Source organism: Camelus bactrianus, chromosome 5 (assembly GCF_048773025.1).
Source record: "Camelus bactrianus isolate YW-2024 breed Bactrian camel chromosome 5, ASM4877302v1, whole genome shotgun sequence".
NCBI classification, from domain to species: domain Eukaryota; kingdom Metazoa; phylum Chordata; class Mammalia; order Artiodactyla; family Camelidae; genus Camelus; species Camelus bactrianus.
Genome location: NC_133543.1, coordinates 44094047 through 44118645, shown reverse-complemented (window position 1 = coordinate 44118645; position 24599 = coordinate 44094047). Strand labels below are relative to the sequence as shown.

General features: G+C 42.4%; 1 protein-coding gene and 1 long non-coding RNA gene across 6 annotated transcripts in view; one reads left to right on the top strand and one right to left on the bottom strand.

Annotated features, from left to right (window-relative positions):
• LOC123613194 (uncharacterized) overlaps positions 1-24599 on the bottom strand; it is a 171659-nt gene that overhangs the window by 65933 nt on the left and 81127 nt on the right. The gene's annotated exons all lie outside the window — the stretch shown is intronic.
• The window catches only part of ITGB6 (integrin subunit beta 6), a 115998-nt gene continuing 97150 nt past the window's right edge, over positions 5752-24599 (top strand). For 3 of the 4 annotated variants that reach the window (XR_006720524.2, XR_006720523.2, XR_012506855.1), the window contains exon 1: positions 5752-6036. The gene's annotated coding sequence lies outside the window, so the exon portion shown is untranslated. The remainder of the gene's footprint in view (positions 6037-24599) is intronic. The other variant, XM_010971366.3, reaches the window with a different exon arrangement.

The following is a 24599-nucleotide window of genomic DNA, read 5'->3' as shown; positions in this document are numbered from 1 at the left end:
TGGCCAAAAACATGTCATAATGAAGTCATTACAGACAACAATGCACTTCTTGCCATTATCTTTGCAGCATTGTTTTTAGACACGATAATCACTAAAGCCAGGTATCAAAATAAACTGCAATTAGAATCAGACTTTCGAATCATATTACAAAGTGGTAATTATAGCAAGCTTTTCAAGTGGAAGATATACATATAAAATAAGCATATAACGTTATAGCCTAGTAAAAGCAAAAAGGGGTTTTGTGCCATTGAGAAAACAAAGAACTCAATATTGTCTCCTCTTAAAATGTATTCTCTGTGTGTTTTTAACTAATAATATATTAGTTCAATAGTATGTGTGTCTCTATAAATAAATAACAGTATTGGGAGTATCTGCTTAACATCTTTTACTGATTCTGATGAGCCATCCAAAAAGTTGGAGACCACTCAGCACAAGAGGCTGCAAAAGAAAAATCCACTGGGGCAGAGGTGGTGGTGGTGTGTGGCGGGGCAGGTATAGCTCAGTGGGAGAGCGCATGCTCCCAAGGTCCTGGGTTCCGTCCCCAGTACGGAGGAAGGAAGGGAGGAACGGAGATCCACTGTGCCCAGAATCTTAGAACTGACTCAGTTCTATCTCGCAGCCTCCCGCCTGAGCCAAGGGAGTCCACTCCTGTTGTAGAACCGCCACCTCTCCAAAAGTTTTGGAAATATTTGGAATGTAGTGGCAGATCCGAGGGACCACCCAGCAGTAAAAACCCACAGGAAAGCCTTCCAAAAGCAACAGGGGCAGGATGAGGGTGGGCTCCTCCCCAGCTCCGCCTCCTGACCGGGCCTGGGCGGGAGGCTCAGCCCTCTCCTCCAACCCCACCCTCATCTCCAAGCATTCCCAAGCCTCGCAGGGTAGGAGCCTTGGACATCGGTGCTCTCAAAGTGTGTAATGTTCGGAAGAAGCAGAAAACACCCTGGTCATGTCAGAGAAAAGAGCCATTTGGGCTAAACTAGACAGGAAAACGCCCCTGGCCCTCAGCTCAGCAGGCTTTCCCTCTCATGCCACCTGCAAAACAGGAACCCAGCTCCAGGCAGAGCCTGGAATGGTATTTATTGCCTGGCCTTTCAGGCAAAAGGCTATGAAAATACAGTGGTGGAATGGAGATTTCACTATGGGATTTTGAAATCAACACCGCTTCCCAGCTGTTTTCTGTTACTGTTTTTTCAGGATTCCTCACTGATTAAAATTTAAATCTGCAGTGGAGTTTTCTGTGATACGGTATCACTTATATGTGGAATCTTAAAAAAAAAATGACACAAGTGAACTTATTTACAAGTCAGAAACAGACTCACAGACATAGAAAACAAACTTATGGTTACCAAAGGGGAAAGGTTGTGGAGGAGGGATAAATTAGGAGTTAGGGATTTGCAGATACAAACTATTATATACAAAATAGCTAAACAACACGGTCCTACTGTCTAGCACAGGGAACTATATTCACTAGCTTGTAATAACCTATAATGACAAAGAATAAGAAAAAAAATATATATATGTATAACAATCACTATGCTGTACACCAGAAATTAACACAACATTGTAAACCAACTATGCTTCAGTTTTTAAAAGTGAATAGAATAAAGGGCTTCTAATGTAACAAAATTTTTTTTTTAATCTGGATACAGAACTAGGGGCCCAGAGAGCTGTTCATTTCTCTGCAGGCCTACAAAAGCATCCTGCTGTGTCCAGCTTTTTCTTCTCAAAGGCCGGATGAATCCAAATCGCCTTCTCGGCACTGAAGGATGCACCGCAGCAGTTTCGTTCCCCTAGAGAAGCCTCTAGAAGAGACTATCTGAATGCTCAAAGCAGCCATCCTTCATCTGCAATTAACGGAAAGGAGTTGGGTGATGTCAACATGACATTCTTTCTGCCACCCACGTGCAGGGCCGTGGCTGTGTGACACCGATGCTGGTGCTGCACTGTGGTTTTGTTTTTAAAGTCTGTTCAGTGGAGGTCTAAGTAGAGATTAATGGGATTTTGGAGTCCAGGTGAGGTGAGCTTATTCCTGAGTTTCGCTAAACCCCATTATTCAGCCTCCTGCTCAGCTCGCAGGGGCCTTCTAGACCGCAAAAGCCTCCAGCTGAAGAGATGCACGAAGCGCTCTGCCCCCAGCCACACTCGGTGGAGCCGAAGCGGGCAGACGCGCCCATTTTACACGACTCCAACTGGAATTCCCTTCTTGTCACTCCTGCGAAGAATAAGAAGGCCACATGGTTCCAAATATTTTTTCCAAGATGACCTTCCAAATGGAGACCCGGGGCCTCCAAATTCCCTCCTACCTGGAGGCGTTTGTCGTCTTCTCCACACACCACACTCAGGCAAAACCAGACTTCTCACCTTGCAGAGTGAGGCACACACTTTAACCCAGTCGGGTTTTTGAAGAATGAAGGTGAGATCTGACCTTGGTTTCCTGTGGTTTGCCTGCCCTGCTCTCTGATGCCAGGAGATTACTGGGTCTCGTGGAAGCCTTGTCGTTCATGTTTTGTGGCCAGGGCCATTCCCATCTTGGCTGGAGAGCTGCGAGTGGAATTTTAATGATGCCTTTCCCTGTGTTTAATAGGCTAAAGTCGAAAGGCCACATTCTGCCTTAGATGTGCATGAATAACTTCCTCTGGGGTTACTCATGTATGTCTGAGTTTAGTTAAAATACTCCAACGCTTGGATGCCATTAAGAAAACTTCTTCTTGTTGCTTAATCTCTTTAATGTGCACGTGGGAGGGTGAACCAGCACGTGTAAATTAATAAAAAATTCAGTCTGTTTGAGGAAATGTTTGGTTTTTAAGGGAACAAAGCCATTTGGACAGTCCTGCTAATCAGTTCTGTCATTATACACACCCATCACCAAGCCTCTTCAAGCTTCACTTGGGGGCTCATTAGCCTAGACCCATCTGGCTATCTAAGGGGCAGAATGGAGCACACAACAGGCCTGGCCTCAAAAGAAACAAATTCCAACTCTGATAATAGTTGTACTGACTTGGGCAAGTCCCTTAATCTTTCCCAGTATCTATTCATCTGTAGACTGTTGACTCTGCAAGGTTATTGTAAGAATTCAATAGATAATTCAATAATAACTCAATAGATAAATTTGTTTTTTTCATTCAAAAGTATTTTGCCTGCTACAAAGGCAAAAAATGTAAATAAACAAACAAAAGGCCAATAATTATGGAGACAGTAAGGAGAGACATAATCAAACAATAGTACTGCTGGTATAAATCGGCAGAGCTCCTTTGGAAAGAACTGCAATGCTTATTGATAACACTGAATATGTAAAATTGTCTTCGTGGATCCAATAACTCCATATGTGAGAATTTGTCATTGGCAATATGAAAAAAATTATAAAGGGAAACTTCTATGTTGTAAAGTTTTTCTTCATAGCATTTTTTGTCATGGGAAACAACCTAAATTTTAAGTAAATAAGGAAATGCTTAAGAACATCATTACATGCTTAGATGATGATTAAAATCTTATAGTGTCAAATGAATAAAAATGGATTCAAAATTTATATTCTGTATGATCACATCTTTGTACGAAGAAAACATAAGCATGAAAAAGGACTGGAAGGAAATAGAACAAAATTTCCAACAATAATGGGTAGAAAAACTCCAGAAAGTGCTTTAGATAAAAGCACTAGATGAATGTTTGCCTCTCTTTGCCTTCCTAATACCTTATATATAGATGACACGCTGTGTATATTCATTGAATTTTCTTAAGTATTATACATTAGCTCCTAATTAACTCGAACATTCTGTTCAACTAACTCTCCAAATTAATCAAGGCTTTACCTTAGTTCACCCTGCAAAATAGTTTTGAAATATTTTTTTCTGGTGGTTTATTCTTATTTTTTCATCCAGCTACAGATCATAAATACTCAGGAACTAGCACATTTGGCATTTGGTCAAATAGCAAAAGCTTGGATTTAGTCATTGAGTGTCACAAGGCGCGACATCAAAGGAATTTTCCACCATTGCTCCCCACATATAGCCTGGCCCATGTCACTTGATCCTGAAGAATGCTGAGCATTGAGCAGCAGGCGGTGACTGCCCATGGCAGGGGAGCCAGTGTGTACATTTCCATCAACAGGAAAATGGGTGCAAGCCTGACAAGTGGTCGGCGGGACAGGCAGGCTTTAAGTGTAGACAGCCGTTTGCGGAGAAGGCGCATCAGCATATTGTAGTGAGTAATGCACAAGGAGGGGATACCATAAATAAAACCTCGCTAATTTACAGAAATAGAACCAACTAACCAAAATAGGCAACTGCATGAATATTTGGTTCTCTAACTCACCGGAAGTACCATTCATTGCCTTCAGCTGAAAGCCACCTTTAGTGGTTTTCTTTTGTAATAACATTATAAAGTGCCATTTTGTGTTTCTAGCACGTCCTACAGGCCTCTCTCTGGCTCACTTGGGAACCACGCTCAGCACACAATGGAGTGGTCCACCCGGGAAATGGGAGACAGCCTGTATTGGGCAACCCACAGAGGAAATGAATTTTGCTGAGAAGGAATCATACCTCTAGAGCAGAAATGAACTCAATCCTTGAATTTCAAACAGAAGTGTTACCTCACATCTAGGTTCACCTAAATAGCAAAAGGACAAACATGCTCCTCAGTTCCAGAAGGCTCATGGAATCACAGAAAGTTAGCAATGAGCGGTATTAATACTCCACTGCACACAAGACACACATTTTTTATAGATGAGGAGACAGTTCAGAGAACTTAGGGATTTTTCTGAGATCACACAGCCAGTTAGGAAATGGTAGAATCAGGATTCACACCCCAGACCCCTGGCCCTCTGCTGTTCTAGCTTCTGTACTTCTCAAATTCCGCAGGGCTGGCAGTCTGACAAACCACCACCAGAACTATTCATCAGACTTTCAAGAAGCAGTGTAGCACAGTGGAAAGTGCTTTGGAGCAGACTAGAGTTCAAATCTTAACTCTGTCACTTACTAGGGTGTGACTTTGAACAAGTCATCTCTCTAAATGTCAGGCTCATCTCTCAAGCAAAATCATAAATCCAACCCCACAGTGTGGTGGTCAGAATTAAATGAGACAACGCACCTCCAGCACCGAGCAGGGACCTGACACACCACGGGAACTCCGTGAACAGTATCTGTTGCTACAGTACTACAATTGTCCTTGAAGGCAGACCCAAAGCCCTGAACATTCAGCTCAGCCGCGAGGGAAGAATGTGGTCCAAACACTTCATCCTTCCTCACAAAAGCTGTATGGTTGTCTCTGTCCTCCTCTGTGCCCAATTGGAATAAATCAAACACAATCTAGACCATTTGGTGCTTGGTACCATGTTTGATACTCATCTCATCAGTTTTTATTTTCATTTTCTAGTTTACCCAAACAAGCCATTTTTCTATTGACTTTACACCAAGGCTGCCAATAAAATAGATGTATCTTAAAAACACTTACCAGGATTCTTCTGAAGGAAAGTCAACTTAAACACATAATACAGGAAAATTTGATAGGAGTTTGGGTATCAGTTCAACTCTAAATTTGCCCAGTACTATTTTGAGGTATTAAAATCTATTGTGCTTAATATCCCAGCCACCCTGCCATCCATCAGATTTGAATGTCTTCTATGGAATGAACTTGATCCTCCCGCCTCATTGTTGGTCTCTCTCCAGAGGAGTGATCGCGCTGGCATAGTTCCGCCATTTGTCAGCCAGAAGTCTGGTTACACATTTGCTCGTCAATCTAAACCTGACCTATTCTCATACGAGCACTTGGGGTTTCATGTAAATCAACCAGACGTTCTGTCATTCACCAGCAATATCTTTCCATAGTGTTCTACACCCATGTGGCTTCCTTCATGAACTATTTCACTATGTTTGTGGAAGAAATATTCAAATGAATGTGCTTTTTCAGGAATGGTGACACCAGAATGTTATAAATCTGTTCATTACCACAACAAGGATAAATGGTATTTCTGCCAAAGACTTTTGATAACGGGTGCAGTAATGCATCTCAGCACTTTCTGAAATTAAAGTTCTGCCCTGAGAGGTAAGTAGTTTAATGCATGACTAACAAAAGCAAACCCAAATTTCAGAGCTACGTTTTCGTTGTCGGTGTAATTGATCATTTCCAGCAGATACTGCCTTAGAAAGTTCATAATGTTATTTCTATTCTCTTGATATTAACTTCCAGGTGAGGCTGACCCCAGGGTTTGTAAAAGGGTGGACCCTCATTGACTTAATTAGCATGTTTTATTGTGGTGTTTCTGATACTGGAATTCATATATGCTTTTAACAGCTGGTCTTCAAAAATCTGCTATGGTTTAAGGACAATATTTCATAGAATTATTAGTTCATCATCCATTAAAATATTTTAGCATTCAATTGATTAGTTTCTTAAGAAGCTTTTTAAGATAACTGTTTTTGACGAGAGTGATGAATTCTTAACATTTTTTTAAAAAATAGGTTATTTGACTCTAGCCCTCGCTAGCTCTTTTGGCATCCACAAGAGGCACAAGGAACTAAGGAGCTGGGAATTTAAACAAGAAAAATAAATGTCAATTCTCACTGACATGTGCATTATATGGGGCCAGTTAAATTCAGTGTTTTGGGATTGTAAAATGGTATTTTACTGTAGATCTTAGAGCTAATTCAGGAGAACCATGGAGAAAATTAAAGGGGGAAACCTTCCAATCTAGGATAACTACAAAGAGCACATTTTATTCCTAAAGGTGTCGGCAAATGCCTGTGTCTTTACTATTCACTGCTGTGTCATTACTATTCACACTGAGCACTGGAAGCATGAGTATCAGTGCTGTAAAAAAAATCCAATGTCTGTGAAAGGTCATCCATCCAAATAATATACCCTCTAAAATTAAAGATAGAGCTATATCATAGTGGCTTTCAAAATGCATAAAATGGACAAAATACAGATTCTAGTCAGAGAGTAACGGTTGTTCCTTACTGTTTTGGATTCTGAACAGACTCAGGAGACAGGAGATCATAGTTAAAAGTTTTTTGGACTGGGTTTCAAACATAAAGTCACTTGGTGATAGTATAAAGATCAGCGTCTACCTGAATTAATTCTGTGCTTGGAGAAATGTTGAAATGCCTCCCTCTTCAGCCTCCTGCTCTCTATTCCTGTTCATTCTCACTTTTTCCTCTCTCTGACTTACTCCCTCTAGTGTTTCCTGGATGAAATACAGAAACTAAAGTTCAATTTACAAACAGAAAACATTATTGCAGCCTTGCAGTACTTTCCCCAGTTACCACACACTGACATAAATTTACCACCAGATGTTTTGACAGGAACTTTAAGTGATTTCAAGAATGTTTTAATCTGAGAGTCTCAAAGTTAAAGTCTTGCATTCCAACTTCGGATCCCAAAAGGGAACATTGTCTTCTTCTCTTAGGGTTGGATTCCTTCCCTGCCTTTGCCTCCTTATATTCTAATTTACCTTTATTGCGATATGCGGGGGGACGGGGAGGCAAAAATCCAGTAATGAACTGAAGCGTGCAAGCAGGCATTACTTCAACCTATTTTCCAGGAGTAGAACTTACACTTTCAATTCTCCTAAGTTACCCAAGAGGTTCAAGGTATTTTGACTCAAGAGAAAAATGACTGATTTTTTAAAAATGGCTTTATGGAAACCATGGGCATGTTTTCCACCACAGAAGCCGTAGTCAAACCAGGAGGAGTAGCTCCTGGGGAAATGGATTGCTTAGGAGCACTTTTTCTTTACAGAGAAGAAAGTGTACTTCCAAAGCTGTCAGCTGCTCTTGCTGCTACTTGAGAAGTCAGCCGCAGCGGACTGTGAGAGCTAACTATAGGCCAGGGTCATCTGGGGACCCACCCTGCTCACAGGGATGGCACCCATGCCTTGCCCGAGCACGGGGCCTGCCAGTTCGGCTGGTCCAGCCCCGAGAGCTATTTCCAGTTGGCCTTTCCACAAGGAGGCCCTTGACTGTCCTTCATGCCGCCGGCGCCCGGTCTTAGACTTCACCATTCTGAACCACAGTCTGATCTCGCCTCTCCATCACAAGATCCTGCCGCTTCTGAGACCCCCCCACAGCAGGTAGATAGAGATGTCAAATTTTAATATTAACACTGATCTTTTGCTTAGCAGCCCAAAGCTTACCCACACATATAGCTCTACTAGATACTAAATTACTTCAGCCAAGTGCCTGAGCAGGAAACCTCAGGCTTATTAGCCTCCTGACTCCCTGCAGTCATCCACCAGTCTCCAGTCACTGCCATCCAGATTCCTAAGGCTCTGTGACCGGGCCTCTCCTCTTCTGTATTTCCTGTCATTACATTTCACCCCCGTTTGCCTGAACTTCTGTAATAACCTCCCAGCCAATCTCCTCGCCTCCAATTCACCAACGTTCTACCATTGGTTAGCTTTCAAAATTACAAATCAGAATGCATCACTCTTCTGTTTAAAACTCTTCCACACTTCCTCATCACCCGCAAGATGAATTTCAAACTCCTTAGACCAGTATTCAAGATTATTCAAGATCCAGAGACACCTGCCTACTTTTCCAGCTCATCTCTTATCATTTCCCTCCTGCCATCTTCTCAGCTTTCTTTACATCACGTAAATATACCCTATGCTTTGACCAAGCTGAGTACTTACTGTTCCCTAACCCCACCCCCTACCCCATGCTCTTCCGTGTCTCCAGGTCTCCCTAGTGATCTTATCTGCCTGGTGATTTTCTATTTTTCTTCCATCAAGATTCAGTTTGAGTACCACTTTTTTGATGGAGCTTCCCCTAACACTTACCCAAAGCTCCTCGCACAGCTTATACACACACACACACACACACACACACACACACACATTTTGGACTCTAATTAAACTATGAGGCTTTTAATGTTGGAAACTTTTATTATTGATTTTTGTGTTCCCAACATTTAGAGCCATACCTCATTTGAAGAAGTAAATATATTTTGTGGTATTAATTAATAAAAATATAAATCTCATAAACAAATCAGCTATTTGCCATCAAGAAAGTATATCTGAATCCAAGTCCTGTCTTAACCTATGCCCTTCACTAAACAGAACTCTTGACTTACCAGGTTTGAGGTTGGGTTGTAGTCTGAGGGCCCATACCTGCACTATAGGAAAATGGATGCTTCTGCCAAAAGATGACTTAAAAAGTCTTGGGGGCCAGAGAACTAGGTCAGAGAAAAAGAGGCAGGAGCAAGGATGTGTGCGGCTGGGGTTTGTTAACTGAGGAGGACAGACCAGTCCTGGAAGTCTTAGGAACCTAAGTTAGGCTGTTAGAATTGAGACAGGTGTGGTGTGCCCCTAGGCTGTCTCTTCCTCACTTCCAGCTCCACACTCTCTGCTCATCTATGCAACTCCCAGCTTGGATCTTAGGTTTAACCTGGTAACCTTGGCTTCAAGATCAATCACCAGCTAGTTTCTACCTTGCCTTTCTAGTTTAGCCCCCCCCCCCCCCCGGTTTTTCCCAAGACATACTTCTTGGAGAGGCTGCCAGGGTTTAATTAATCATGCCTGTCGTGGTGACATTTGGGAGCCACAGTTCATGACTCTCAGTCTTTCCTGCATTTCCTTATTACGCCCAGTATCAACCCTACTTACATTTTGCTCAAAGCTCAGGCAGAGCTGATCCCTCATCAGTTGTGAAAGACTGACTCCCAGAAAAATAATCCAACCATAAAGTTCTTCTCCAATCTGGCTGGCCTCCATATCCAAACTCTTCTGACTCTTCATCTATACAAACTCTCTATTTTTTCATTATCTCACTAAAAAACCTCACTGAGCATTTATTTGCCAGATCTGGGATGGAGGCTGTGAACAACACAAATATGGTCCTTCCCCCCAAAAGCTTGCCATCCTGCCATCTCTCCATTGTCCCTTGAATCAGACCTTTATATAGGACTCTGCCTATTTGCATCAAATATGCTCCCCTGCCATCCCTCTGGGCTTGTCTGAATCCTTATAATCCATCAAGGCTCCATTCAAGTCTTCCTACCAATGTCTGGTGGTGTCTCTCTCTTACAGCAAAGTGGATTATGATCAGGTTAAAGGACCATACCTAAGGATACTGTGTAGAGAAACAATGCTGATCTTAAGGAGGCTTCTAGAAGTACCTCTGAGGGCTCTGTCATACTTATAATTTGTACTAGTTGGAGGTTCTGAGATATGTAGAAAGCACATGCTTCCTCCTTGTGTGGACTACATGAAGCTGGCTGGGTAAGAATGCTATTCAACCACAGAATCAAGATGTGTTAGTTACCTCTTCTCCAAGCAAATCATTCCCAAACTGAGGGGCTTAAAACAACAAACATTTATTATCTCACAGTTTCTTTAGTGCAAAGAGCTCAGATTATTCCTGTGAGCAAAGAGGGAAACCCCTCCGCCTTCACTGAGGAGACTCCCATCCACTTGGGAGGAATGGAAGGACATGATCAGCCTAAAGAAATCCAAGGGAGAGAAATGGCAGCAGACTCCATGTTGTGTATGGGGAAGAGGAGTGTTTTAGAAGAAACTGAAGATCTATTCTGGGCTCCCATTTTCACTCAGCAGTGAGGCAACAGGGCACTGAGAAAGCAGCTGGTCCCTGGTGATAACCCACAAACTCTAACCAGACGCAGCCCTCACACAACCTCTAAGTTGTCTCAACCCTGAACCTGCTGTCGGCTGCCATTTGATTGGCATCTATTCCATTGCAGACTTAGAGGGGTTGAGGAAGATACCCTGGTCACTATCAAAAATGTGAAAACTGAAGATAGCCCAACAGGGGGTCTTATAGGGGAAAATATTCTTGTGTATTAAATATACAAGGAAAATATACGTGTGTGAAAAAAAAAAGGTATCTTAAGATGCTATTATGAAACAGCTTCATTCATTCACTCGTTTATTCCTGTTGCCCCTGGCCCTTTTCTCATTTGAGTTTTCCACTCTTCCCAGCTAAGTCTTTAATAACTTGTAAGGTTTTACCTCTTGCTGTACCTCACCCTTTGTACCAAATGGAGGGAAGGATGGGTGGTGAGTGCTGCCAATAAATATTTGATAGACTACTTGACAGGTTGAGTCAAGTTTCTGGGAAAGAATTAATATGGGGGCCAGATACCCACTTCCTCATTTAGATCATGTTCAGTCAAACCCAAATGGCCAATTCCTATCTCATCATTGGATTTTAAATGAGGACAACTGGAGCTTACTGCTTGCATCCTACCCAGTCTTCACTCCTTCAGTAAAGGCAGGAAACAGAAGGGCTCTGCACACAGTAGTCACAGACATGCATCAAAAGCCAACCACTGACAAGGGAGCTTAAGAAGAACAGGGTCACTGGCCCAGCGTTGGCTTTCAGGAGCCACATGCAGGCACATACCCCATAGCACTATAAGCAGCCTTGTCCCTTCATCCTTCGCGGGCTGAGGGCTGAGGAACAAGGCTCCCTCAGTTTTGTAACAAATGACCTATTTCAGTGAAATAAGAAAGGGAAGGCGGCCATGCAGTTGGCCAGTCAGTTATATGCCACGTTGTAGCGATGTTAGTATTTCATGCCAGTAATTCTGTCTAACAGAAACTCATCTTGGCTTTTCCCCATTCCTTTTAGCAAGATTGCGGTCGTAAATCAGCAAGAGTGTCCTGGAGGCTGCTTCAGGTTGGTTGTCAAGAGCAGTCTAGGAGAAGGAATCTTCAGAATAATTTAGAATATGCGTCTAAAAGGGAAGGTCAATTTTGCTATTTAGAAACAGAGCGCTCTGCCAAACTTGGCTTTGAAGGGATGCTCTAAATGTCAGCCTTGGAATTTGAATTTAGAATATCTAAAAACCACAACAATTCATACTTTTACCCCCATGTGACTTAGTTCAGATTCTCAGATCTGACCTCTGAGCATCCTCTAAATTTGAGAGGCCACTTCGATAATAATTTACTTTAGATTGGTAAATCCCTTTATATTCGTAAGAACAGTTTTATTTGTAGCTCCAAGAGGAAAAAAGGTTGGGGGTGTTTTTCTGACCTGAAAGGCATTAAGAATAGAAGCTCGATTTGCAGAGAGTGTTCAGGGCATGACCCTTCTTTTTTTTTAAACTAGTCTCTCCCTGCTTCCCTCCTCCCCAACACTCCCCACTGCCCCCTAAGCCCTTGGCAGCCACATTTCTACTCTCTGTTTCTATGAGTTTGACTTTTTTTTTTTTTTTAAGATTCCATATATAAGAGATACCTTGCAGTATTTATTTGTCTTTCTCTGTCTGGCTTTTTTCACTTAGCATAATATCCTCAAGATCCATTCACGGTGTGGCCAATGGCAAGATTTCTTTCTTCCCGGTGGCTGAATGATACTCCATTGTTTACAGCATATCTTCTTTGTCCATTTATCCATCGATAGACACTTTGGTTGTTTCCACATCTTGGCTGTTGTGAATAATGCTGCCAGTGAACACGGGGGTGTAGATATCTTTTCAATGTCCTGTTTTCACTTTCTTTGGATAAATACGCAGAAGTGGGATTGCTGGATCATATGGTAGTTCTGTTTTTAATTTTTTTGGTTCTACCTCTTAGTAACAGTGAGATCTTACTGTGACTTCTCTGGGCCTTTCCTTTTTTGTCTTTAAAATTAAGAGACAGAGTTATTCAAAGGAATAAGTGAGAAAAATATTTTTTTAACTATTAGGAAAGTAGAGTTAGAAACTGTGGTGCAGGGAGATGGATGGCTAAAGTCACTCAACTAGCAGCTGCAGAATCAAGCCTAGAACCTGTGTTTCATGACCCAGCACTCAGCCTAGCACCAGCTGATTTGTTAACTGAATGCAGACATGTTTCCCTCTGAGGTCAGCCCCTCGGAGCTAAGGACTGAACTGAGAAGAGGCACAAATTCAGTAGGTCATAGAAGGTGGGTCCACCCACTTCCGAGGGCCCTCATCTGTCTAGACGGCAACCCCTGCTGGATTCACCTAACCCCTGGCAAGTTACAGACACAAGCAGGACTCAGTAGGCATTTCTGATGTAAAGAATCTAACTTAGGAAACTATTATGGCCCTATCATTGGGAAAACATGAATGAGGAGGGGACCAGGGGACTTGGAAACAATCCATAGAGATGGCTACAATCCAAAGACGTGGACTCCATTGCAACTCCCTGCCTAAGGCTCCTGTTTTGGCCCCAGTCCTGTGTCCCCAGCAGATTTGCCTCTTCCTCGGGCGCCTATTACACAAAGGGTACCTCTCCCCCTGCATAATTTCTGCTGCATAATAACTCTAAAGACCTCCCACTCTCATGGAAAAGCTGTGATCCCTGGAGGCTCAAACCAATCCCTCTCCCATGAAAGAAACATCATTCTTGGCCAGTCCCACCCTAGCTGCTTCTTTCAGAAACCTTTGGGAAAGAAAGAAACACCTGAAGTAATATTTAACTCTGATCATACAGTTTGTTTTAATTATTAACGTTTGGCAGCCAAAGGAAACAACAGCACTTCATCTAGACTCTTGAGAAAGAAAAAGGAACAGCTCATACCCTGGTCTTTATAAGATGTTTGAGCAATCACTTTGAATGGGCACATGCAGTCTTCAGACAAGCCTACACATACCAGCAACCACTCCAAAGTGATGACTGATTCATTCACTCTGCAAATATTTATTAAATTGGCCCAGTTCTAGGTGCTGGGAATACATCAGAGAACAAAAGAGACAGGAGCCCTTGTTCCTGTGGAGCTTGTATTCTAGTGAGAGGTGGAGGAGGCAAATATTTAACAACATAATAAATAAGGAAATTATATAGTATGTTACAAGGTGAGAGAAAAGGGAAAAGCAATGGGGAATGTTGGGGTGGGGGTGTCCCATTTTACATAGGGTGGTTAATGTCAGCCTTATTAAGAAAGTGATGTTTTGGCAAGTCCTAAAGGAAAAGAAGAAGGTAGTCAAGTGGATATCTGGAAATTAGTACTGTAGATGGCCAGAAGAGTCAGTGCAAAGGTCCTGAGGTAGGAGAGTACTAGAGTATTAGTGAGGCATCAAAAATCTGGTATGCCTGGGATGAAACAGGTGAGGAGAAAAAAGGGGGGAAATGAGGTCATATAGGAAGCAGTGGCCAGATAATTAGGATCCTACAGGCTAGTGTATAAATTTTTCTTTCTAGAGTGATGGAGCCATTACAGTCTTTGGAGCAGAGGTGTAACACTGTCTGACTTGGGCTTAATAGAATCCCATTCTGGCTTCTGGGTGGTGCTTTCATTAAATGCTCAGTTAAGGCCACAAGGATAGGGCTTTTGCCCACTTTTACTTATTTTCCTCAAAGATGTTCCAGGTTGGTGAACCCTCATGCTAACGCATCAGCATCCCCCACTGAATTGGACTTTGCTGTGGCTTCCCCTGTGACTCCCTGCCTCCTTGGAAGCACAGTCCCAGCATCTTCCATCCCAGTCTCACAAGGAGATGGACGATGAAGGGGAAGAATCTTCTCTTTCTGTGCTTGCAGACTTCTCAGTAATTCCAACTCCACCTAGCAGGATCCATTAGAGCTAATTAACGACCCTCCTTTCAGTAGGTGTCTCTTCGCTATGATTAATTCTGGGTCAGAGACAGAAAGCTTGTTCCATTATAGTTCTTTTAAAAAAAATTATTATTATTCAGGCTTCTAATACTGGCATGAACTGCGGGTGAATTTCTGAAGTCATGTTACTTAGCTGTCACAACTAGTAATAGAAAAATTCAATTTATAAGAATTAGGAGAGGCAGGAGAGGCATGCTCTTCGGTTTAGAACAAAGGAGATCAATCCTGACACAATGGCAGCATGACATTCGTGGACTTTGAAGATTCCAGGCTTCCTCTTCATTAATTAGAAAGAATCAAGAGTTCGGATGGTTAATTATTTGCAGAAATTGTGCTCTGCAAAAGCAGATGCCAACTCACTCCAGCCGCCTCCAGCTGCAGCTCTGCATGATAATTAAACTGTGTGTCAGTCCTAAACTGGATCTGGGTTGGCAAACAAAACCTCGGATGGTCACCACCATCCCCTGCCGCTCGGGTTTAGGTGGGGTTTAGGCGGGGTCATGGGACTTCCTGGCACAGGGACCCCAGGCGGCCCACACTGTTCTGGATAGATTACCCTGGATAGGTAGCACCTTTAAATCCACATCAAGAAACACGAGATCAAGGTTACCTACATCTACGCTTACAAAGCACACATTTGGTGGGGTCTAGGGCAGTTCAGCTGGTGCTGTTACGGGGTTGAGTGATCAATTCTCTCAACAACTTGAATTATTTTTAATTTTTTAATCATGAAAGTAATAGACATCCTCCATATCAAAGTCAAGCAGTGTAGAAGTGTCCACATTAAAAACGGAGGGCTCCTCTGTGGCCCCTACCCAGCCCACCCTCCTAAGAGAACCAGGATGCGGTTTGAGGCCTTTCCTTCCAGACTCTTCCTGGGCTTCAGGGCGCAATCTTTGGCCCCTCTTCTGATCAGCCAGACCCTGACAACTTGATAGGGCATCTTAGCATCCCTGCTGCGTTTCCTGTACCCACGAGACCCGTTATTGTCTTCTGTTTCTCTGCTGCCACAAGACTCAGTGGCAGATTTGACATTAAAAAAACCCCACTTTGGGAGTCTTGCCATTGGATTTGACCGCATGCACTGTCCTAAGAACGCAGGGACATTGGCTCTTATTTGTATGATCTTAGTGTTTCCATGCAGGATTGTTTTAAATTAACAAACGGCAAATTTGACAACTCCGTTGTGGTGTCAGCAAGGCATCTGCAACTCAGCCGGTTGAGCCTAGTCTTTAATTTGACAGTGGATATTGTTGGAAAGGAAGGAGAAGAGCATGCGCATTACAAACCCCACCAGCACTGCTGACTGGGACAGATGACTGCGGGGGAGGGGACATGGGACACAGTGCTGCTCTTCCAGAAATAGAAATGTTGCTGAAGTTAGCCCAGAGCCTCCTGTACCGTTGGTAAGGCAGTGGGCAGAGCCTCGTCTCTAACCTGCCCTCTCAGACATCGATTTCTTGGGGGATTTATCCAGAGGACTTTAGATCTCAAGCTGCATGGTGCCTTGGGTATCTGACTGGCATTCAGGAAGAGTCATGTGCAGTGGGATGAGAGTGGCTGCCTGGCAAGGCTTTCCCTGAATACCCAGTTCGCCTTGGGAGGTTTGACATTTGCTGGCATTAAGACCCTTTGGCCATTTCACAGTCCATTTATTTAAGGTATTTGAAACTCTCTCTGCAGAGCAGCTAAGGTTATAATATTAGCTTGGCTGACATCAGATCCTCTCTCGGGTTACCAAGGTTATTCTGACCACTTAGAGGTTACCCAACTTTAAATAGCAGTAGCAAGTTTGGTCCACATCTTGATTACAGCATTTATTACACTCCTTTGTAATTATCTGTCTACTGGACTGTCTCCCCCACGAGAGAGTTACCTCCTTGAGGGCAGTGAGTGTGTTTTAAGCATCTTGGTGTTGCCAGCACCTAGCTGGAAGTGGGGTACAGGTTTCAGGCTAACTATTTTATTGGGCTTTTATTATGCAGTATTTGTTTGTTTGATGGCAGATTTTTTGGTAGTGGTGGTGGTTTGTTTCAATGAACATAATTTGATAGACATGATAGTTTTGTGTGTCCACTTGGCTAGGCTCTAGTATACAGTTATTTAATCAGATACTAACCTAGGTGTTTCTGGGAAGATATTTTGGAGGTGGGGTTATCATTTATAGCCAGCTGACTTTAAATAAAGATCATTCTCGGTAATGTGGGTAGGCCTCATCCAGTCAGCCTTAGGAGTAAAAACAGGTTTCCTGGAGAAGAAGAAATTCTGACTTAAGAGCGGCAAAACTCCTGCCTGAGTCTCCAGGCCACTAGCCTACTGTATGGATTTTGGATCTGCCAGGCCCTACAACTGTGTGAGCCAATTCCTTAAAATAAATGTCTTTATATAGATAAATACGATCTCCTATTGGTTCTGTTCCTCTGGAGAACCCTGGCTGAGCCACATAGTAACATAAATTCATGTAATACCCACCATTTATCTGTCTACCTATTTATTTATCTATTTGGGACACTTGACAAATATTTTTTGAGTGCCTGCCATGCACCAGGTATTGTGCTAAGTACTAGGAATACTGGTAGGAGGAGGCAGTCCCTGATTTCAAAGAATGGTTTGATTTAAGGCAAGTCCAGGGCAGTGCTGGAGGTTTCCTAAAGAAGCAAACCCAGTCTGGAATCTGCAGGAACTAGACGCAGACAATGAGTCACCTGCAGCTGCTTTGGCCTGGGGCAGGGACAGCCTGGACAGGCACAGAGCCAAGAGGGAACAGGACACATTAACCCAGGCATCCAGGGTACTCAGGCTTCGTGGTGCCAAAAAGAAAAAAAGACACAAAGCTTGGGGAAGGGAGAGACATTCAGAGAAATTTTTCTTGCTACAGGCAATCTTGAGGGTGAAAAAATGTTTTCGTACGGGCACTGATTCCCAAGTATCTCCCTTCCTGGTGCAATGGGATGACCTCACTTCCTTTCCCGGAGCCCTGGGGATTTCTCATCAGCCTAGAGGCTTCTGGGAAAGGCTGGCTTTGGGCCCTGTCCTTACACCTTTGGCCCAGAGGAGTAGCTGGTGGGAGGAGCAAGAAGGGCCTTGCCTCTTTGCAGCTTCTCCAAAAGTGGCACCTGTCAAATGAACTTTTAAAAGAATACTTGATACTGATGTTTGTAAGTCTCAGCTGGAAGATAAAGGAGAATGCAGTGTGAACACAAGACCAGCCAGAAGGTTCAAAGAGAAGGTAGTCACAGGTGTGTTAGCCTTTCTCTAAGCCAAGTCCTGCCCTTACCAGGTTTATGCCCTGCCAGCCCCGGGGCTCTCTCCAGAGGGAGACAATGGCATACCTTTCCTCCTCACCCTAGAAGCGAAGGCAAGGCTCAGATTAGGCATCTCAGCCCCTGTGAGCAGTTCAGGGTTCAGGCAGTACTGAGTGAGCCTGGATAGTCTTGTTTATGAATGAGAAAAAATGTCACCTTTCTCAAGACACTTGACCGCTATCTGCCATAAAATGGTTTTCACATCCAGATGGGCAATAAGCACATGAAAAGCGGTTCAATATCGCTAATTATCAGAGAATGCAAGTCAAAACTACAATGAGGTATCACCTCACACCAGTCCAAATGGCCATCATTAAAAAGTCCACAGATGACTAATTTCCAAAATATATAAACAGCTCATACAGCTTAATATAAAAAAAAAAAAACTAGCAACCCAATCAAAAAATGGGCAGAAGACCTAAACAGACAGTTCTCCAAAGAAGACATCCAGATAACCAACAAGCACATGAAAGGATGCTCAACATCACTAAAGGTAAGAGAAATGCAAATCAAATCTACAATGAGATATCACCTCACATCAATCAGAATGGCCATCATTAAAAAATCCACAAATGATAAATGCAGGAGAGGGTGTGGAGAAAAAGGAAACTTCCTACACTGTTGGTGGGAATATAAATTGGTTCAGCCACTATGGAGGACAGTATGGAGATTCCTCAAAAAACTAAAAATAGACTTACCATATGATCCAGCAATCCCACTCCTGGGCATATATCTGGAGGAAAATATAATTCAAAAAGACACATGCTCCCCAATGTTCACAGCAGCACTATTTACAATAGCCAAGACATGGAAACAAGACAAATGACCATGGACAGATGACTGGATAAAGAAGATATGGTGTATATATACAATAGACTACTACTCAGCCATAAAAAAGAATAAAATAATGCCATTTGCAACAACATGGATGGATCTGGAGATTGTCATTCTAAGTGAAGTAAGTCAGAAAGAGAAAGACAAATACCATATGATATTGCTTATATGTGGAATCCTTTAAAAAGGACACAAAAGAACTTATCTACAAAACAGAAACAGACTCACAGACATAGAGAACAAACTTATGGCTACCACAGGGTAAAGGGGATGGGAAGGGATAAACTGGGAATTCGAGATTTGCCCCTCTTCGTGAGTGATGGAAATGTTAGCTATCTTCATTGTGGTGGTGGTTTCATTGATGTATACACATATCAGGATTCATCAAATTATACACCTGAAATATGTATAGTTTATTGTATAGGAATCATACCATAATAAAGGTGTTAAAAAAATTCACAAATGATAAATGTTGGAGAGGGTGTGGAGAAAAGAGAACCCTCCTACACTGTTGGTGGGAATGTAAATTGGTGAAGCCATTATGGAAAACAGTATGGAGATTCCTCAAAAAGCTAAAAATAGACTTACCATATGATCCAGCAATCCCACTCCTGGGCATATATCTGGAGGAAATTCTAATTCAATAGGATACATGCACCTCAATGCTCATAGCAGCACTATTTATGTAGCCAAGACATGGAAACAACCTAAATGTCCATTGACAAATGACTGTATAAAGAAGATGTTATGTATGTGTACACACACACACACACACACACACACACACACATATACATACAATGGAATACTACTCAGCTATAAAAAATAAAATAATGCCATTTGCAGGAACATGGATGGACCTGTTATCATACTAAGTGAAGTAAGTCAGAGAGACACAAATACCATATGGTATCACTCATATGTGGAATCTAAAAACTGACACAAATGAACTTATTTACAAAACAGAAACAGACTCAGACATAGTAAACAAACTTACGATTACCGGCAGGGAAAGAGGGGAGATAAATAAGGATTTTGGGATTAGCAGCAGATACAAACTATTATATACAAAATAGATAAACAACAAGGTCCTGCTGTATAACACAGGCAACTATATTCAATATCTTATAGTAACCTATAATGAAAAAATGTGTCTATCTATCTCTATATATGTGTGTGTGTGCGCGTGTTTGTGTGTAACTGAATATAAGCTCTATGAGAACAGGGACTTCTGCCTATTTCATGCTCCCAAGGCCAGCAATAGTGCTGGCATAATGGGAGTCTCATACAGACTTACGGAATGAATGAAGGATTTTTCCTTTCAAGAACTATCACAGGGTCTAGGACCAGTTAAATAATTGAGTACAACGGATTTGTTTTATATATATATATACTTAAAGCAGCAAAACACATTTACCGTGGGCCATGTGGTGACCTAAAAATAATGTTTTTCTCTGATTTGGTAAAAATACAAAAATATTTGCTAAACGAGGGGTATGTTAGTCCATGTGAGAATGTGAGACTCCCCTTGATAAATATTTCCCCCAGCAACTCCCAGTGGCCAGTATTGTGCTAGGCACTGGGTGCTGAGATGAGTGAATCTGGTAAAACATTGAATTCTGGTGGTCTTCTGCAATTTCTTAAAGCAATTCTGAGACACATAACCTACATCTGCAACTCACTCCCGCAGCGACATGGTACTTACAGCCAGCCTCCAAGTGACAATCAGGTTGTGTTCTTAAGACTCATTTTTAATTCAACTGATGGAACTTGGAACACATTGTCTGATAGAATCTGCATGATAAATGGGGGAGAGTTGCTCAGGCTGGGCTACAAATGAGCATTTAAGAATAATGCCACTGACATACCATAAATTCAAGATGAAAACAGTTGAAAAGAACATTGTTGGGTTACTAAACAAAATATAAATTGAGTTGGAAAGTGTATTGTTACGCACCTTGGGTGGCCACACTTGAGAAAAGCATTTGAAGATGTTAGAAGAAATCTTTGGATTCCTCAAGGGAAGTGGAATTCTGGATTTTAATTTGGTGACCTCACATCTGATGTCTCATCCTGAGCCAGTGCCCTTGTCCCCCATCCTCCCCTCTCTTGACTATTCCTTGGTCTTTTCTTTCCCTTCCCTTTTGCTGGCTGTGTACATCTTCATCTGCCCCGTCTTCTCTGTCTGACAGTTGAGGCCTCTCCCACCTCTTTCTTGACCATATGGCCTTGACAAAATCTCCTCCCATCCTTACCTTTTCTTCCCCTTACAATAGAAGAGGGGTCACAGGAAGAAAGTCTATCAAGACCAACTGTTTGGAAGGCTGGGGTCTCTAATCTGATTCCTAGAGAGAGAGAGAACATTCCCTCGTCATTCAAGGATAATAGGAACTGTGGCAGATTCAGTACTTGTGGTGGGTTTTTGTTGTTTGTGCTTGTTTGATTTTTTTTTTAATTCACCTTATAAATAATCTTCATGACTTAGGTCGGAAGTTAGGATCAATACACATCTGAAGGTTTTTATTTACTTTTCACTTGCAGAATGTCCAAGGCAAAGTAATAATATACCGTGTTGTAATGGGGTTCAGCTCCTCTCAGGAAGGAAAGCTGAAGATGTCTTAGGTCCTCATCGCTTCTGTTCTGATAGACCCTTGTGTGGGGACCAGGAGACACCTGGTCTTGTCATTGTCTAGGTGAGTCATAGAGTCAGTCTCCTAGGACTCCATTCCCTCATCTTTAAAATGTGGACAGTAAATCTGTGTTCATGAGACTGTTGACAGGAACAAAAAGCACAGTAGAAATGAAATTGCTCTTAAGACTTAAAAACCCCAGAAGCCACGGTATTATAAATTATCAAAAAGTTAACTCTAGCCTTCTTTGCAATGTTACGATAACTTGGATAATTTAGAAAGGCTTGGTCTTCTTACGTCACCCAGGAAAGTCCCAGGTTTTAAGCAAGAAGGGTTAAAATGACTCAGAATCTGATATTTCTTTTGGAACCATTATCAATAACACCAGCAGGGAGTTTAAGTCTTAAGTGCTGTAAAATGTATTTGCAAAAGGAGAGGCCAGAGGGACCAAACGCTGTGCTAAGTGAATGCTAAATTTCATACCTATATTTTTTACTACTGACTAGGTTGGGCCATTCCCACTTCAAAACTGGGAAGAGGGCACAAGCATGTAGGATATGCCCTAGGTGCAAAAATGTCAACTGCAGAATAAGGAGACTTGCTCCCTCTGGGCCCTGACTCAGGTGTCTAGAATGCATACTTGCTCATAAATAACATGAGTACTCAGCATTGTGATTATTTTGCTCCACTGGGTTGTTTGGGGATTTCAGTTCACTCTGGGTAAATGATTGCCGTGTGTCCTTGTAGGATAAATGCTATGATGTATGAGGAGTGTCACTAGGACATTAGCCATTTGTAACTTTCCCTAGCCAGCCCAAGGCTGGTACGGGCACAGCATCTCTTGCTCTAAGACTCACACACCTGGCAGAGTGTTTCAGCTCATCAAGATCTTTTCTCAGAGGCAAACCTTGAGGCAGACAGAAGATGCTTTCTGATGTTTTAAAGGATCAGTGGGCAGAGAATCAGCAGTCTGATATCCTTGTCCTGAGCGTGTGACATTGCAGCCCCTTGTCCTCTCTGTGCCTCAATATCTCATCTATAAAGGGAGAGGACTCTTCTAGCTCTACAAATGTCAAGAGACGAAGTCAATGTTACAGCACCACCTGGCCAGTTTACCACGCATCTCAACAGGTGGGCCTTACGTACAGGTAAATAGAGAGGTAGAAAACTGAAGCCCAATAGAGCTCAAAGGCAGATCTGATAGGCCCTTTATAATGCCTATTCAATGTTTTTATTCTGTTGTAAGTCTTTGAAAATCACGAGACCTCACATGAGAATCTACATTTCTGGTTGCTCTTGAAAAATCAAAAGATCTGGCCATATGGGGCCCAAATTCCAATATAGCAACCATTAGCTGGAGCTGAGTGGTGGCTGTCCCCTTTGGATCAGATGTGTGCCCTTCACTTTGTCATAGTCCGTACCACGCCCTATTGCTACCTACACCTGGTCTACCTTAGGGTCTCTTACTGACCCCTGTAGATATTTGACATTGTAATCCTTGCCCTAATATCTCTCCCATCCCAGATGGGTTAACTTCCACTTTCAGTATCTTTTCTAAAAGACGGTTTTCTGTGGATTGAAAGAGGGAGGGGGAGGGAGAGAGAGAGAGAGGGATCATTAACACCCCGGCACAAAGTAGATGAGTAGATCACTGTTTTCCAGACAGAAGGAAGTTAGAGACCTGGTGAGGCAGGAGAACCAAGACACCGGGGCATACCTGTGGAAGGGCAAAGGGTCAGACACAGCAGCTCCATACAAGAAATACCATGCAAGCCACAAATGCAAGCCAGATCTGCAACTGAAAGTTTTCTAGTAGCCACATTAGAAAGAAGTAAAAAGAAGGAAGTGAAACATTTAATTGAACACACCCTAAGTATTTTCATCCCATCATGTAATCAATTTTAAAATCATTAATGAGATATTTTATATATGTTTCACACTAAGTCTCTGAAATCCCGTGTGCATTTTATACTTGTGGTACTTCTCAGTTCAGCCAAGCCACATTTCACATGCCCCACAGCCACATGTGCCAGTAGCCACCATGAGGGCCAGCACTGAGGTAAGATACCCCTTTTCCACTATGGCCCAAGAGCTCTTACTAGCTACCTAATGGGATTTAAAAGGGAATTTCATTTTCTGAGAGCTCACTATGCACTATACAAAATCCAAATGCAATTTGTGTTCTTTTAGTTTGTGTATCTCACTGAAAAAGATAGAGCCCAGGGTAAACACCACTGAAATGGTGTTGCAACTGGTACCCAGCTGTGTCTCCCATCATGGCATGTGCCTGGACTTCGGATTTTCCAGCTTCAGTGTTCTCATCTCTGAAGTTGGTAATAATTGATTTCACCTTAAAAGACTATCAAAAAATTTATGAAAGTGCTTTACAAACAGTAAACAATTAGATAGGTTTAACAAGAAGAAAAATAGCTGTATTTTATTGAATGCTATCCTCTGGGTTAACACTTAGCACATATCATCTTAATCTTTATTATGTCTCTATCAAATGATATTATTATGCAGATTTTAAAAGGAAGAAATGGAAGTTTGCAGAAATTAAGTGCCTGTGTGAAGTCACACAGGTGGTGAGAGGCAGAACCAACCACGGCTTTGAAAATAGGCTGGACTAGACTCCTGGCATCACGGCAGTTAGAGAGCGAGCGGTGAGAGAGAGAGGGGATGAATCTGACCTTCCACTTTCTGAGACACTTTGGTGAAGAAACTGAGGCTTTATAATTATATTCAGATCACACACACAGCAAATAAATGACCCTGGTAATTTCGAGTTGGATCATCTCTAGAGTTGTCATTCTGGCTTTGAATCCATTGAACCCTCTGAGCCAAATGAATCTCCTGATTACTGAGATTATTTTTAATTCCAAAAATGAAGAGCTAATCCCTTGGACTTCGAATCTCTTCAGTGGAGGAAATGAATGCATAGGCCTAACAGGTAAATTCATTACCATCTGGTGTTTCTGCCTCTTCTTTGCTCAACTAACTCTGATAATATCAGTCCATCCCAATTCTTCCTACTACTTCCTGGGAGATGAGTTACCGCTTCTATAATGAGATGACTTACCGTGAACCTCTCTAGCTCCAGCCTGACTCATGCAAACATAGGTAAGAAAGATTACTTGTGACCAAGTTCCTCTGGAATTGCACATAGACTCAGGCTGAGCTGAGTCATTATTGTCTCCAAAGGGTGTTGCTTCTGTCACAGCATCTGACACAGTTGGTCCTGAGTCTACATTTTTTTCAACGTGTCCCCACCAAACCTTGTCACCAGGTGGGCCCCGGCTCCTGCACGCACCCCCT